The following is a 17,418-nucleotide window of genomic DNA, read 5'->3' on the forward strand; positions in this document are numbered from 1 at the left end:
GCTCTTAAGAGAATGATCTGCTCCTCTGACCTCTGCAAATCTCCATTTAAATGCAACTTCTAAAACGTGGATGGAACTGGAGGGTGTTATGCTGAGTGAAGTAAGTCAATCAGAAAAGGACAAACATATGGTCTCATTCATTTGGGAAATATAAAATATAGTGAAAGGGAATAAAGGGGACAGGAGAGAAAATGAGTGGGAAATATCAGAGAGGGTGACAACACATGAGAGACTTCTAACTCCGGGAAATGAACAAGGGGTGGTGGAAGGTGAGGTGGGCAGGGGGATGGGGTGACTGGGTGACGGGCACTGAGGGGGGCACTTGACGGGATGGGTACCGGGTGTTATGCTATATGTTAGCAAATCAAACTTCAATTTAAAAAATACCAAAAAAATGCAACTTCTTTCATGATCAGTTTTCTTAACCCCTACTTACCACTCCTGAGCCTAATATAAAGTGACCTCTGCCAATTCAAATCTTCTAAAGCTCCTCTGCACCAGTCATGAGCTTCTAGCTAATCTTGGCTTGGATGTTAGCTGCATTTTCATATGAACTTTTTTATAGCCTCAACTAGACCCTAGCTTCCTAAGAGCAAAGACTGTTACTGTTCTTTGTTGTGCCCATGGCACCATAACCTATACTTTGCAGGGAGGGCCTTCAATGTTTGTTGAGAAGATTAAATGTCTGGTGTGTCAACTGCAGCCATAATTACAGTTGACCCTTGAAAATCACAGAGGTGCGGGGCCCCAACTCCCCACACAGCCATTAGAATCCCCAAAAAGAAACTTAACTCCTAATAGCCTCTTGTTGACAGACGCCTTACCAATAACGTGAACAGGTAACATATTTTGTATATGTATTACATACTGTTATTACAATAAAGTAAGCTAGAGAAAAAAGTTAAAATCATGAGAAAATAACATTTACTGTACTTTATATAAAAAAAAAAAAAAAACCTCTATGTAAGTAGACCCATGGAATTCAAGCCAGCGTTCAAAAGTCAACTATAGGGATCCCTGGGTGGCTCAGCGCCTGCCTTTGGCCCAGGGTGTGATCCTGGAGACCCGGGATCGAGTCCCACGTAGCGCTCCCTGCGTGGAGCCTGCTTCTCCCTCTGCCAGTGTGTCTGCCTCCCTCTCTGTGTCTCTTATAAATAAGTAAATAAAATCTTTTAAAAAGTCAATTGTCGTTACAACAGATAGTATACTATTCAAAGTAGTAGATGAAGTAAATTTATTTCTCCAAAATAAGTATTTACTCAATCAATTAGTACATTTTTTAATTGAGGTATAATTGGCATAACAATATATCTTAGGTATACAAGGTAATGATTCAGTCTTTGTATATATTGCAAAATGATCACCACAGTTAAGTCCAGTAACATGCATCGTCATACACAGTTACAAGTTTCTCATGATGAGAGCTTTTAAGATCTACTCTCCTAGCTACTGTGAAATGTACAATATGGTATTATTAACTATAGTCACCATACAGTGCATCATATTCCCATGACTTAGGACTGGAAATTTGTACCTTTCAACCACTTTCATTCTGCTCACCCCGCCACCCCCCCCTTAGACAACCCCCAGTCTATTCTTTATAACCATGAGCTTCATTTCAATTTTTTGTGCAACAGTTTTTTAGTATATTGCAGTAACAGTACCATAGTCCATGTTTAGCAGTTTTTTAATGCTCTCTCAGATGGAAAAATCCTCAACTTGGGCAGCCCGGGTGGCTCAGCAGTTTAGCCCTGCCTTCAGCCCAGGGCCTGATCCTGAAGACCTGGGATCGGGTCCGCATTGGGCTCCCCGCATGGAGCCTGCTTCTCCCTCTGCCTGTGTCTCTGCATCTCTCTCTCCCTCTGTGTCTCTCTCTGTGTGTGTCTTGTCTCTCATGAATAAATAAATAAAATCTTTAAAAAAAAAAATCCTCAACCTCCCGTTGGTATAGATGCCTGTAAAGTTTTACATAAATTTTAACAATTTATGTGATGTGTACATACATCTAAGTGCAAAAATAATTCCTGTTGTGTAATTTGAACATACAGTTATCCAATACCCCGTATAGTTTTACATGGCATTTGTTTGGAAGAAGGGGTTCTGTTAATATGGGAGTGCTTCAAATCTTCTCTTCGGACTCCTTGTGCTTCTTTCACCCCACTCTCGTTCTATTTCTGGGTGCTGCTTGATTAAAGTGTTTGATGTAACAATATCCCCGCCAGGATTACTGCCTTAGTTCCTACTGCCTTGTGCTTTTGGAAAAAGAAAATTACATAACAAGAAGCTTGGCTTCCCTGCAAAAGTATGTCCCTGACTTTCAGGGCTCCTTGGCAATCCTTTGTCCAGGCCCAGTTAATTCTCCAGCGCACTGTCCTCAAGATCTGTTCCAGAACGTGTCCTCACGCCCCTGCCCTGCCACCCGCCCTGCCACAGCCTCTCTGCAGCTGCCTTCATTCCGCTCTGGCCTTAGGGTAGAAATCCCACCACTTGGACACCTTCCCGTCAAGGTGGCTCTCAGACGGCCCCCTCTCTGCTCCCGGGGAAGGAATGTTCCAGCTCCTTCCTAGAGGCAGCCGGTCCTCAACTGGCATCACAAATGCACGTCCTCAGCTCCCCTTGCTGTCAGTGATCCTAAAACACCCCAGCGTCCCCTCCCCCACAAGTGCCAACCTTCCTTCCCCTTGCAGCCCCCCTCCGGGTGATTAGATCCCCCCCCCCCCACGCCTCTCCGCGCTGTCCCCGCGGGGCCCCGTGCAAGCGCTACCTGCGGCGTGGCTGGCACAGCCGCCCGAGGCTACAGGGGCACCCTCCTGCCCAGGCTGCGCTGACGCTCCGTGCACCCCCTCTTCGTCCACAATTTTTTTTTTTTAAGATGTATTTACTCATCAGAGAGAGGAGAGGCAGGGACACAGGCAGAGGGAGAAGCAGGCTCCATGCCCGGAGCCCGAAGTGGGACTCGATCCCGGGACCCCAGCATCACACGTGGGCCGAAGGCAGGCCCTCAACCGCCGAGCCCCCCAGGGATCCCTTCTTCCACGCCTCCGGCCCCCTGTCCAGTTGCCTGTAGGACGAGCCACATGGGTGCTCGCAGGCCCCAGCGGGGCAGGCGTCCCTGCTCCCCTACCCTGCTGGCCCTTGCCACCCTTTCTCACCTGGGCCACCACAGCGGCCTCCCCGCTGTTCCCCTGGCTCCCACCCAGTTCACCTAACCTTAGTTTTGAGGGAAATGTCATGTACCGTAAAATTAGCCATTTTAAAGTATACAATTCGGCGGCATTTAGTGTAGTCAAAATATTATGCAACCATCCCCGCCATCTCGTTCCGAAGTATTTGTGCCATCCTAGGAAACCTCAAACCCACAAAGCAATCACTCCCCATTCCTCCTTTTCCTTAGTCCTTAGAAACCACCAATCGACTTTTCTGTAGATGTCTATGGATTTACCTAATCTGGACGTTTTTTTAAAGATTTTATTTATTGGGCAGCCCGGGTGGCTCAGCAGTTTAGCACCCCCTTCCACCCAGGCCGTGATCCTGGAGACCCAGGATTGAGTCCCACATCTGGCTCCCTGCATGGAACCTGCTTCTCTCTCTCTCTCTCTCTCTCTCTCTCTCTGTGTGTGTGTCTCATGAATAAATGAATAAAATCCTTTAAAAAGAGAGAGTTCACACACAGGGAGAGGGTGAGGGAGAGGGTGAAACAGACTCCCCACTAAGCAGAGAGCCTGACATAGGCTCGATCCCAGGACCAGATAGCACAACCCCAGTGGAAGGCAGAGGGTTAACCGACTGAGCCACCCCAGGGGTCCCTCATCTGGACATTTCATATAAATACAATAGGTGACCTTGTGTGTCTGGCTTCTTTCACTTAGCGTAATGCTTTTGAGGTTCTTCCATAATGTTGCATGTCCCTCTTTGTGCTGAGTACTGCTCCATCACATGGCTACATCCCCTTTTGTTTATCCACTCACCATTTGATGGATATTTGGGTTGTTTCCATCGTTTGACAATTGCATATAGTGCTGCTTTGAGTATTTGTATACAAGTGCTTGTTTGAATACTAATTTTTAATTCTTTTGGATGAATCTCTAGGAGTTGGATTGCTTGGTTTCATGGTGACTCTACGTTAAACATTTTGAAGAACTACCAGACTGTTTTCCAGAGCGGCTGTGCTGTTTTGCGTTCCTACCAGCAATGTACAAGAGTTCCAATTTCTCTGCTTCCTTGACAACGCTGATTTTCCTTTCTCAAAAAAAAATTATAGTCATCCCAGTGCATATAAAGTAATATCTCATTATAGCAGAGCAATCTTATTTTTAATGTAAAATTAAAACCTGCTACTTGTTTAACACACTTTAACCTTTTGCCACTGACCACCCTCACTCTGCCCTGAGGATAAAGCCATTTTACCCCCAGTCTCTTCATTCCCACTGTCTTCTTCTTCTTTTTTTTTTTTTTTTAAGATTTTATTTACTTATTCATGATAGACTTAGAAAGAGAGAGAGGCAGGCTCCATGCAGGGAGCCTGACGCGGGACTCGATCCCGGGTCTCCAGCATCACACCCTGGGCCAAAAAGGCAGGCGCCAAACCGCTGAGCCACCCAGGAATCCCGCCACTGTCTTCTCTTAATTTTTCATCTATGCCTTGCTCACTCTGCCTGGGGTACTTCCTCTCCATGCCCCCCCCCCCAACTGCCCCACTGCTCCCCTGCGTAACTACTGCTCCTCCTTCAGATCTCAGCCTCAGTGCCTCTTCCTCAGAGACCACCCACCTGCATTAGCTTCCCCTGTTGCAGGGGAAAAGTTATTTAACCCAGAGCTGGCTGTGGCTGCTTGTGCCTGCTAACAGAGATCATTACGGGGAAGATCCATCTTTATACTGTCCTCACACTTGCAGAGGAAAAACAGCCTGAAACTCTGAATCCCCTGCCAGTCCTGCGCTGCAAAAGAAGGAGACTCTTCATCAGGTGGAATGGATCTGCAGAAAAAGCTAGGGTAGATGGTGCTTCTGAAGGGGCTTGGGAAGCAACAAGCTGGGGACAAGTGGGGAGTCTCAAGGCAGGAGAGGGCCACCAGACGTGACGGCCTGGTGCCCCCAGAGCAAGGTGACCAGGGAGAGCGTGTGGGGCACCAGGTGGCAAGGAGGCTCAGGGAGCATCGGCGATGGATTTGTCTGGTGGTTTCGTCTGTACCTGCACCTCCTCTGGGCTTCACTGAGGATTCCTGGACACAAGCCCTGAGCGAGTGACTTCAGAGGAAATGAAGGGAGATGGACCAAGGGCGATGAGCTGGGCCAGAGCAGAGAGGAGGCCGGCAGTGTAGGGGGGTAAGAGGCCAGTGGAGCAGCTGAGGGAACCACACCTCAAGGCCAGAGGCCCCAGGAGCTCTGAGGAGTTCACAGGAGTCTTGGGAAGGTCATTGGATTTGCTACAGGGCACGGGATAAAAGCTCCAAGCCACTTTTATTCCAATCCCCAGCACAGTTGGAGCTCAGCTGCGTGTGGGTATTTCACAGCACCCCATGTGAGACATCTCCTCCTTTGCTGTCATCACACGCAGTTATTTGTTTTATGTCTGCCTTCCCAGCAGGCTAAGCAGCGGGACAGTCAGGGGTGTCTGTCTGTCTGTGTGCTGCGTCCTGGTGCCTCTCTAGAGCAGGCACATAATGATATTTGCTGAGTGAAGAAACTTATTTCTGACCAGAATTTGAGGTGAATTCAGAAAGGGACAAAAGATACTAAAATGGAATGATTTCACATTTTTTATTTCTCTCCTCTGAACCGAAAATAGGAGCGAGAAAGATAGTTGAAAATTCAAGATGCCTAAAATTATAGGGATAAATTCCTTTGCTAAAAGATTGGAAGAGGTTGAAATTGCCTTATCAGAATGTCCCATAAGCTCTTCTAAATCAACCTGTCAACTACAGAAATATCAGAAGGAAGTAAAACCCCATGCTCATGACCTTGATGTAGGAAGACTTTCTTAGACAGGACCCGCTGAAAAAGCGAAAGTCATAACTCAAAGGTTGGTGTAATTAAAATCTTTGTACTACAAAAATAACCCCAAAAAACCTAATTGAAAAAAAGAACAAAGGCTTGGCACTGACAATAATATGTATTAAAACTAATGTATTAACAATAATGAATAACCTAATTAAACTATGAGGCAAAGAAGAAATTGCCCAATACAAACTTAAGCCAGTTTCTCTTCAGTAAAAAAAGAAGATACAAATAGCCAGTAATTATGTGAAGAAATGTTCAACATTTCTAGAATTAATAAAATACAAATTAAAATGAGCTAAATAAAGGTTTTTCACCCATAAATTGCAGAACTTTCAAAGTTGTATAACACTCTTAAGCATTGGTGGGAGCATGTACATTGGTATAGCTACTTTGGCAAATCTACTGAAATTTAAATGCACACAGTCTGATTTCACTTCCCCACATGTATCCTATAGAAACACAAGGAAACGTGACAAATTTGTTTACAGAAGCGTTTGTTGAAATGGAAAGAATTGGAAAGCATCTCAGTAATGACACAAGTGTGGAAGATGTATTATGAAATATTATGAAGCTGTTTTAAAAATAAGGTGGATCTCTGGGCATGAACATGGTTGTATCTACAAGACGTATTATTGAGTAAAAAAAAAAAAGTAAGTTGCACAGAGGTACGTATAATGTTATACCTGCTGTTTAAAAAAACACAACATATTCCAACAAATTGTCTTCAGGTGCAAGGAGAAAGGGGTGGCAGTGGCCAAAGGATATCAGACTTCTTATGTATAATGTTCCAAATTTTTGCAAAACAAATGTAATTGCATACTGTTTGCATTTTACAATAATTCGAATTCAGATGCATAACAGGAAGACACTATGGGGCAATAAGAATAGAGGAGCTGATGATATGCTAAGCAAGAGAAGCCAGACACTGAAGAGTGAATGACGAGTAAATCCACGGAGATGAAGTTCTCCTAGGATGAAATCCATCAAGATGAATAACAGGCAAAACTATTCTATAGTGAGAAAAAGAATCAAAGCTGTGGCTCTTCTGAGGGTAGTGGAGATAAACCGGTGAGGGGCCCTCGGGTGGGTGGAAAGATGGGGCTCATGTGAACAAATCCATTGTTAAAGTTGGACAGTTGTGATCAGTGCATTTCAAAGTCTGTAAGTTGACCTCAAGAAATGAAATTAATAAAATCGTCTAGTTTTGTGTCTGTCATGATACAATGCTTGAAATTTTCATTTTGCTCTAAGTTAAACTCATGCGTTCTACACGAAACACACTCATCTTCTCTTTCCCATCTCCGCCATCCATCCTCCCATTGACGATGTCACCCATGCTCAGCCCACAGGCAACTCTGGCCACGCCCAGCATGGTTTAAGGAGAAGGGGAATGTGTCACAGTCATTAAATGTGGGTGTTGGGCAGGTGCTTTATTTGTGGAGACTGTGTGTTGTGAGTGCAGTGTGGCTGGTCTGAGAAGGGGATGGAGGAGCAGAATCGCAAGTCGTCCCCTGACCTGATCAGCATGTGTTTCATGGTCAGGAGTCAGTTTACAGAGATGGGAAGCAGGATAGATGAATAGGAAAAGGACACCAGTTCAGCCTTTTAATTATGGAAGAGCTGGAAAGGGAAAAGAAACAGAGCAAATGGGCATGTGCTCTTGAGAGATAAAGATGCGGCCTGCGAGTAGTTGTCCTCTGCAGGTCTCCTAAGGGCCTTCTCTTGAGAACTTACAGGAAGGAGGACGTGAATGTAGGATTTCAGCAAAGACGGGACCCAGGCTGGAAGGAGGGGGGTGGCTGGTATTCCTAACAAGGAAGCTGTACTTCCAACCAAATGAATGAATGAAAGATTAAAAAGGTAAAATATTTGGGGGTTGTTATGAGGATTAAATGAATGGCTGCATTAGGAACAATTCCTGGCATTAAATAGCAGCCAAAAACATTATCTAGAAAGAATAGCAGCAGTTACAGGAGTAATAATATATGAGGCAGACTGAAATTCAGACTATTTTGGCATTTTGCAAATATGCCTTAGTTAATTTTAGTTTTAAGAACTTCAACCTATCTCAGTTGGAAGAAAAAGCAAAGAGAGAAAATAGAACATTTTTACAAGTTGGTCCAGATTGGTAGAGGATGTGGTAGTTTCCTCCTTTGGGTTAGTGATGGAGGGAGTGGCCAGCCTGGAGCGGCAACCAGTCTCTGACGTGAGGAGCTGGGGCAGCCGGTGAGATGGCATCGAGGCAAGACGCTAAGGGAAGCATGGAGGCCAAAGCACCTTTGCACCAGAACCATACACGTTTTAGGCCAGAGTTGAACTATGCGTGCTTCTCCCCTCCTCCTCAAGTTCTCCTAAATCTCATTCATTAATGGATGGACTGGTTGATCTTTGATGTTGCAAGACTGGGTCCAAATTATTGTACTTTTTGGGGACACCTGGGTGGCTCAGCGGTTGGGCAGTTGCCTTTGGCTCAGGTCATAATCCCGGAATCCAGGATCGAGTCCCGCATCGGGCTCCTGTGAGGAGCCTGCTTCTCCCTCTGCCTGTGGCTCTACCTTTCTCTTTCTCTCTGCATCTCTCATGAATGAATAAATAAATCTTTAAAAAAACAAAACGAATTATTGTACTTTTTAAATACATATAAAAACATTTTTAGGGGCACCTAGGTGACTCAATGGGTTAAGCATCTGCCTTTGGCTCAGGACATCATCTCAGGGTCCCGGGATCAAGCCCCAAGTCAGGCTCCTGACTCAGTGGGGAGTCTGCTTCCCCCTCTCCCTCTACCCCTCCCTCCACTCATGTTCTCAATCTCTCTCTCTCTCAAATAAATAGTTTAATCTTTAAAAAAATATTTTTTAAAAGATTTTATTTATCTTTGAGAGACACAGAGAGAGCAAGAGGCAGAGACACAGGCAGAGGGAGAAGCAGGCTCCATGCAGGGAGCCTACATGGGACTCGATTCCGGGACTCCAGGATCACGCCCCGCGGCAAAGGCAGCCACTCAGCAGCTGAGCCACCAAGGCGTCCCGAAAAATTATTATGACAAAATACGTATAAATTGCCATTTTAACCACAGTAAGTGTAGAATTCAGTGGTATGAAGTACATCTACTTTGTTGTGCAATCGTCACCATGATCTATTTCCAAAACTTTTCAACACTCCAATATGTGGGTACTTTTTACTTCCCCTGACTTGAGAAATGGTGATTTTATAATTGAATATTAGGGCTAGAAGGCTAGAAGGATTTTGGACATAATCTCCAATCACCTCATTTGTATGGATCAGGAAATCGATACTCATGAAGGTTTTATTCAGGGCCACAAAGCTAGGTGATGACAAGGCTGGAACTCAAATCCAGTTTCTTAATTCTTAGCCAAGAGCTCAGTCCCCAGGGAGTTGTTTCTACCATATACCCTATTTATTCTGCTTCCACTGCTTCTAGCTACCCAGATTAATTAGTCTATTGCAGAGGTCATAATGTCAAATACCTACCAGAACCTATAGGCTCAAGATAGACATTCAAAAGGTGTTTCTTGGATAAGGGAATTAATAAATCTGACAACCTGAAGAGGTTGATAAATCTTCCCAGCTAAACTAGAGCAGCCAGGGGCGCTTGGGTGGCTCAGGTGATTTAAGTGTCTGACTCTTGATTTCAGCTCAGGTCATTATCTCAGGGTGGTGAGATGGAGCCCCACCTAGGACTCCCTGCTAAGAGAGGAGCCTGCTTAAGATTTTCTCTCGCCCTCTGCCCCTCCCCCCATCCTCCACTTGCAGGCTCACACTCTCCCTCTCAAAATAAAATAAATGAATGAATAAAACAGAGCAGCTGACTTTAACATTATTGCCATAAAGATTACCAGTTTTTATTTTATTTAAATTTTTTATTATTATTATTTATTTATGATAGTCACAGAGAGAGAGAGAGAGAGGCAGAGACACAGGCAGAGGGAGAAGCAGGCTCCATGCACCTGGAGCCCGACGTGGGATTCGATCCCGGGTCTCCAGGATCGCGCCCTGGGCCAAAGGCAGGTGCTAAACCGCTGCGCCACCCAGGGATCCCAGATTGCCAGTTTTTAGATTCAGATTTAAATTTGTATCTGAAATGTCTTAATATTAAACATTCTTTGCGGAAAAATATGTTTGGAGGCCATAGTCATTATTCAGAGCACCGTACCTCGAACCACCCAGGTGTGCTGTGTAAGAATCGCCAGAGAAATATGAGTCCCCAGTAGCATGGAATAGGCACTGGATAGCTTTTTATTGGATTAGTGAATAAATACACCATGAATTTACTCCACCGCATTTTCTCCACAGGCTTGAACACTGGAGGCAGTCAAGGAAAGCCTATAGAAATTCTTGTGCTTAGTGGGAAGTTAGGAAATCGATCAGTTGAGTTACTTATTTACTTATTCATTCATTTACTTACTGATTCACAAATTCATTGACCATATATTGTGTAACAGGTTCTGTGCTGGATATTAGACATACAGAGAATAGGAATACGCAGCCTTTGCCCTCCAGGAACCCACAAGCTCATGTCAACAACCATAATAAATGTTAGAACTGTTATCAGAAGGATGGTGCTCAGTGCAAGGATCATGCAAATGCACAGGTAGGGAGTGTTGAGGGCTCAGAGGAAAGGTTCAAGTGCTAGAAAAAACTAGCAATAATTTACCAGTGACAGATGAAAAAGGAAGTGGTTGCATAGATGGTGATTACTCCACAATTCTGCTGTCCTCCTGTCTATGTTAGGGATGCTTCTCAGTAGTGGTGATGAGCCTAGTTGTTCAATTAACTTTTTACTACACTTCCCTTAAACCACAGATATCTTTAAAACCTTATGTTATTGTCCCCCTTTTAACAATTAAAATAATTACAGAAGTACATCAAGATTTATTTACAAGGATATTATTGCATTATCTCATTTTTTAAAGCAACAAATCAGAAGTGAAAAAATCATAGAGAGCTGATTAAAGAAATTATGCAATAGAGTATCTTGTAGTCACTTATTGTCTTTATGTGATTTTTTTTTAAAGATTTTATTTTTAAGTAATCTCTACACCCAACATGGGGCTCAAACTCACAACCCTGAGCTCAAGAGTTGCGTGCCGGACTAACTGACCCAGCCAGACACCCCAATGATATATAATTTCATGAAGACATGTTCAAAATGTAATAGTATTAAGTTTTGAAAAAAATTACAAAATTGGGTGTTTAATATCAGATTTTTTTTAAGATTTTATTTTTTTTGAGAGAGACAGCACGAGAGACAGAGTATGAGCAGGGGGAGAGGCAAAGCCAGGGGGAGAAGCAGGTTCCTTGCTGAGCAGGGATCTCTCCCAGAACCCTGACATCATGACCTGAGCTGAAGGCAGAGGCTTAGCTGACTGAGCCACCCAGGCGCCCCACCAGATTTATATATATATGTGTGTAGAGAGAGAGAAAGATTAGTTTGCATAGAAAAAGAGTTAAAGTAAATATACTAAAATGTTAACAGTGGATTTTTTAACGTCGCTATTATAGATATTTACATTTTTTTCTCTATATTTCTTTATTTCCCAAACTTTTAACAATGACTACTCCTTTTTTGGCTAAGAGAAAAAAAATAGTTTGCGATGTTATTATGGACACATACTGGGTTATTTGTACAGCCAGACGACTTGTCAGGGAAGTGTACCCAAACTCCTGTTCTAAATCCACAAGGTTATAGAGGTGACTCCAAGGACCCAAGAGTGTACATGACATAAGTGGGTCCTTGGGTGAGTATGTGGCCCAAGCTAGTCCAACCAAATTACATTTCCTGAACATTCGGAGATAAAAAGATTCCCAAATCAAATCCTTTTGAATAGAAGAAATATAAACTTGAGAGCTGAGGAGGTGACCATCTTTTCAGGTTTGGGTACTAAGGGCAGAGAAAAATAGCCCTCAGAGAAGAAAAGAACGTTGTCAATGTGCAGAAAGAAAAGTGAGGACAGAGATAGCAACCAGGTGCTGCCAGATTCAGGTGACAGAGCTGGTCCTACTCCTTCCTAAAGTCCTTAGTACCTTAAGTTCCATGAGAAATCCCTATACTTTATAAGAATTTTTCCATTTTTGCTTTTCTGGATCAACTTGGCTTTTGTTTCTTGAATCTTGGAGGTCTGTCTAATACAAATATCTTTGGGAGCATAAGGAGAGAAGCCCTGCCCACTAAGAGAGCTCTATGATGATACTCTTCTGTGAGGACAAGGACTGCATTTCTCAATTCAGACTTCCATCACCCAGGCTGCCAGGCACACAGCTGGGGCTTGACCCATGCTTCCTGACTGGCAACCTGGAAGAATGAATGATGGAGAGCTGTGTCTTTACTCCTACTTTCTCAATGTTCCTACTTAATAATTGGCAAAAATGTGGGATGCCTGGGTGGCTCAGTGGTTGAGTATCTGCCTTCGGCTTAGGGTATGATCTGTGGAACCTGGGATTGAGTCCCCCATCACCTCCCTGCATGGAGCCTGCCTCTCCCAGTGTCTCTCATGAATAGATATATAAAATATTTTTTAAAATTTGACAAAAATGTGTATCTGGGGTTGTGAAAAGGACATTTCTGAGTCACCTTCCCTGCTCTTTCTATAGGAAAAATAAACATACGTGACATGGGAAATGTCAGCTTTTATTAAATTATATGATATGGGACACCTGGGTGGCTCAGCAGTTGAGAGTCTGCCTTAGGCTCAGGTCGTGATCCTGGGATTTGGGATCGAGTCCCACAGGGGGCTCCTGCGAAGAGCCTGCTTCTCTCTCTGCTTGTCTCTGCCCCCCGCTCTCTATCTCTCATGACTAAATAAATAAATCTTTTTTAAAAATTACATGATAATTCTATTGGCGTTCAAATTCACTTGTAAGTAAAAGCTAGGCATAGGTGAAAACCTCTCCTTTATTGCTTAGGGGCAATAGGCTTCAGCTGGAAACTTCAGAAAGCTTCTCATCAAAGGAAAAGAATGCAAATTGATGTATAATGTCATCAAATGGCACTTCTCACTTCTTATTATCCCTTGGTCAGACATTTAAGAGCAACCACAGTGTGCAACTTCTTGTCAGGCCATTCTCTATTTTAAACATTACAGTGAGTTAGAGGGAGAAAGTGCAGAATCATTTGAATTGAGTCTTTTTTTCCCAAGGCAATAGAACAAAATATGTATGGTATATAAATAGTCCAACTTGTAAAGTTTTGGGTTTTTTGAAATCATGAAACCAGGTCAAATTTCTAAAGTTTCCAACAACTCCAAAATCTTACTTTGGAAATAGGAACATATGTTTCAAAGCTGAGAAAGTGCTTGCATTAATAGCACTACTGAAAGTTGTTAACAGTGTGAAGTCTTTAAGAACTTGTCTGACCTACTAAATTTAAATAGGAGATTTAAAAAGTTCTGGAAATTGTGTAATGCACTACCTTCAAATTGCAATGTCAGGCTGTTCATTGACGTATTCAGTTGCTAATTTAAAACTCTTCCCCCACATCTATGGCTTCTACAGGACTGTAACCTGGAAGAGAAAAGTTGGTAGAGTCAATAGGAAGAAAATAGAAACTGAATCCCAGTCATCCAAATATTTGAAATGCCTCCACTTTAACTCTTTGGAAAATAGATTTGTAATTTTTACTCAGACAGAGGCCAATAAGTTGAGGGTTGATACTTGTGTTATGTTCCTTTCTAAAATCATGAAGATGTTCAAGGAGCCTCCAGCACATGTCAGGCACCATGCTAAGTTCTGGGATGAATGGCAAGAACAAGTTCTTCTCTCATATGGCCAACCTGACCAATGACCTTCAAGTTAGGATCTGAAGGGTGAGTCATGGTCATGTGAACAAGGAAAGGGAAGGTGTCCCAGGTAAGGGAAGAGCGTATTAGAAGGCCCGAATGAAACTGAAAACTTCTCAAATTATAATTTGAATATGTATTGGGGCACCTGGCTGGCTTAGTAGAGCATGAGACTTGGTCTCAGGGTTGTAAGTTCGAGCCCCAAGTTGGGTGTAGAGATTCTTTAAAAAATAAAATCTTTTTTTCGTAATGATTTTATTTATTTATTCATGAGAGACACAGAGAAAGAGGCAGAGACATAGGCAGAGTGCAATGCAGGCTCCCCATGGGGAGTCTGACAAGGGACTTGATCCCGAGACCCCAGCATCACGATCATGACCTGTGCCAGTGCCTCAACCACTGAGCCACCCAGGTGCCCAAAAATAAAAATCTTTTTAAAAAAAATTACCAGTACCTGGGTGGTTCAGTCGGTTGAGGTCTACCTTCAGCTCAGGTCATGATCCCAGAGTCCTGTGATCGAGCCCTGAGTCAGGCTCCCTGCTCGTGGGGAGCCTGCTTCTCCCTCTCCCAATCCCCCTGCTTATGCGCTCGCTCGCTCTCTCTCTCTCTCTGTCAAGTAAATAAATGAAATCTTTTTAAAAAATTACCTGTATTAATCATAGTTTTTATTTTCTGTATTTTATGATGCTTTGGTATCTTAATGCTTTGTGGACCCAGGAAAAGACTGCCACTCTCGGGATTAGCCAATTTCTAGAGATTGCAAATATGATTTTTCATATGTAAACCAACCAATCCTGAGTCCTTACCTCCACCTTCCTTTTATGAGGTTCTTATAGCCTAGGACATTATCCCCTTAGCCAAGGCCCCAGGGCCATGTACAACAATGGATTACCCCTGTTGCCCAGTGCATACTGGTTACTCAAACTTCCCAATCCTAAATCTGCTTATGCTGCCTTTCTTCCCATTTTCCACAGAAACCAAAATAAAGGCTCGTGCCCTTTTCTTCTCCACATTCCTTCAGCCTACTGACCTGTCTTGGTATTTCCCCAAGTGGTATTGCACAGCATGGCACGCCCTGCTGTCTTAGGAACTGTGAGTTACCAACTATCTCCCCACCCTACCCCACCCTGGTCATGTTTTGCTGAGATATAACTGGCAAATAACATTGTTACTAGTTTTTGGTGTGCAACATGGTGATTTGAAATATGTACGTATTACAAAATGATTACCAATAATAATCCAATATTTAGCGAATATACATCAAATTATCTTTGAAATGGCAGTAATGTCTTGATCTGCTGGCCTCACCATACCTGAATAAAAACAAAATCCCCAGTACATTTTAAAGCAGTACCTAATTCACATGTTGTCATAGAGTGATCAAAATTGAAAAAATATTATCAGGATAAACACTGCCCAAAGAAATATTAGTATACACTACTAAAAAATATTTTGAATGCAAAACTGAAAAAAAGTTTCTTGTAAAAATGTCATACATAAAAGAGTGGCACTCATTTACTGAACATATATTTGTTGAGAATGCCAAGTGCCAGGGACTCTATACATATTGTACTAGATACAATTACAAACAAAACAAAAATCCCAGTTCTATAGGGCTTATATTCTAGTGGAGAAGAGTGAAAAAAATTTTTTAAAGAATCAGTAAGTATATAGATATAAAAACAGTATAAAGAAAAAGAAAAATTTCAGGAACAGGCTGGTCCAGTGGAGCTCATTGAGAAGGTGAGGTTTGAGCTAAGATTTGAAGGAGATGAGGGTCATATGGTTATCTAAGGGAAGAGCCTTCTAGGCAGAGGTACAGCCAGTTGAAAGGCCCTAGGATGAGGTCTTGTGTGGCTGTTTAAGAAAGAGCAAGGCTGGAACAGTGCAGCTGGAATCTGTGAACGAAGAAAGATTGACAAGGGTAGGGGAGTGACAAGTATGGAGAGATTAGTAGGAGGTGGCAGAAAGGCAGACTGTGTTGGGCCTTGTGCCTCATTTAAGGACTTTGGCTTTTATTGTGAGTGAAATGGAGAGCTACTGGAGGGTCCTATGCAGAGGAGTGATGTGACCTTAGTTGGATTTTTAAAGGATAACTCTGGATCCATGTTGAAGACACACAAGAGAGTGTCAGGGAGAAGGGAACTATTGGGACAACTACCTAATAATCCAGGCAAAAGATGATGGCCACTCAGACTGAGATGGTGGCAGTGAAGAAGGTGAGAGGTAACCAGAGTTTGGATATATTTGAAAGGTTGAGTCACCAGAATTTCTTGACCACTTGGATGTGAAGTATGAAAGGGAAGAGTAAAGGATGATGTTAATGTGTTGGCTGAGCAGCTAGAAGGATGGAGTTGCCATCAACCAAGATGAAAAAAAACTATGATGAGGAGACATTGGGTATACAGTGTGGAGAGGAGAGCGAGGCTTGTGTTGATAATATAAATTGGAGCGTGGTCAGCATATAGACAAATAAAGTCATGAGAGTAATTAAGAGTAACTGGAGATGAAGAAGAGATGATTAGGCACTCAGTCCTGGGAGCAGAATCTTCATTGGTGATGACAATTAAGTAATCAATACAAGGAAATCAGGGATGTCCACGTGAAGAGATAGGATGAACCAACCCATCTAGAAATGTTTGGAGCCCATAGAATATAGAAAAATATTTATTGGCATAGGAACAAAGCAGTATATAAAATTAAATGTAAATATGACTCCATTGTTGAAATATGTGCATAAATATGCACTTATGGGTAACTACATGGATGGATTTATGAGGCAGAGAGAAGGAAAAGCCATACAAAATTGTTAAAGGCAATTTTCTCTAGATGGTAAAACTACAGGTTACTTCTTCCTACTTCCTAATTTATTATATTTTCTAAATTTCTTTTTTATATTTATTTATTTATTTATTTATTTATTTATTTATTTATTTTCTAAATTTCTTGTAGTGCATATACATTATGTTTATAACCAGGAGAAAGTTTTTAAAAATCAGGTTTTCGGGATCCCTGGGTGGCGCAGCGGTTTGGCGCCTGCCTTTGGCCCAGGGCGCGATCCTGGAGACCCGGGATCGAATCCCACGTCGGGCTCCCTGTGCATGGAGCCTGCTTCTCCTTCTGCCTCTGTCTCTGCCTCTCTCTCTCTCTCTTTCTGTGTGTGACTATCATAAATAAATTTTAAAAAAAAATTTAAAAAAATCAGGTTTTCTCATTTTCAGAAGTAATAAAAATGTTACTTTTTTACAGTGACCATATTTTTAAACGATTTTTTCAATTAACTAAGATACCTATGGGGTAAATTAGTGTGTTTACAGATCATTTGCCAATAATTCAATAATAGTGGATTTTTTTATGAAATCAAGCATGTGTCTTTCTTTGAAAGTGAACTATTGGTGGCAAATCTTCCCCTAGCAAAATTATGGAATAAGTATGCAGAACTTCTAATCATCCACAACCTAAAACTTACTTCTCTAGGACTTGTTCTTTATTATCAAATCTTCTTGATCTCCTGGCCAAAAATATGGGAGCCACCTTTGCTTGTCTTTCTCTCACATTCCATTTCCAATCCATCAGGAAATCCTGTTGGCTCCACTTTCAGAACATATCCAGATGTGGTCACTT

The sequence above is a fragment of the Canis lupus genome, chromosome 3 (genome assembly GCF_048164855.1).
Source record: "Canis lupus baileyi chromosome 3, mCanLup2.hap1, whole genome shotgun sequence".
Classification (NCBI taxonomy): Eukaryota; Metazoa; Chordata; class Mammalia; order Carnivora; family Canidae; genus Canis; species Canis lupus.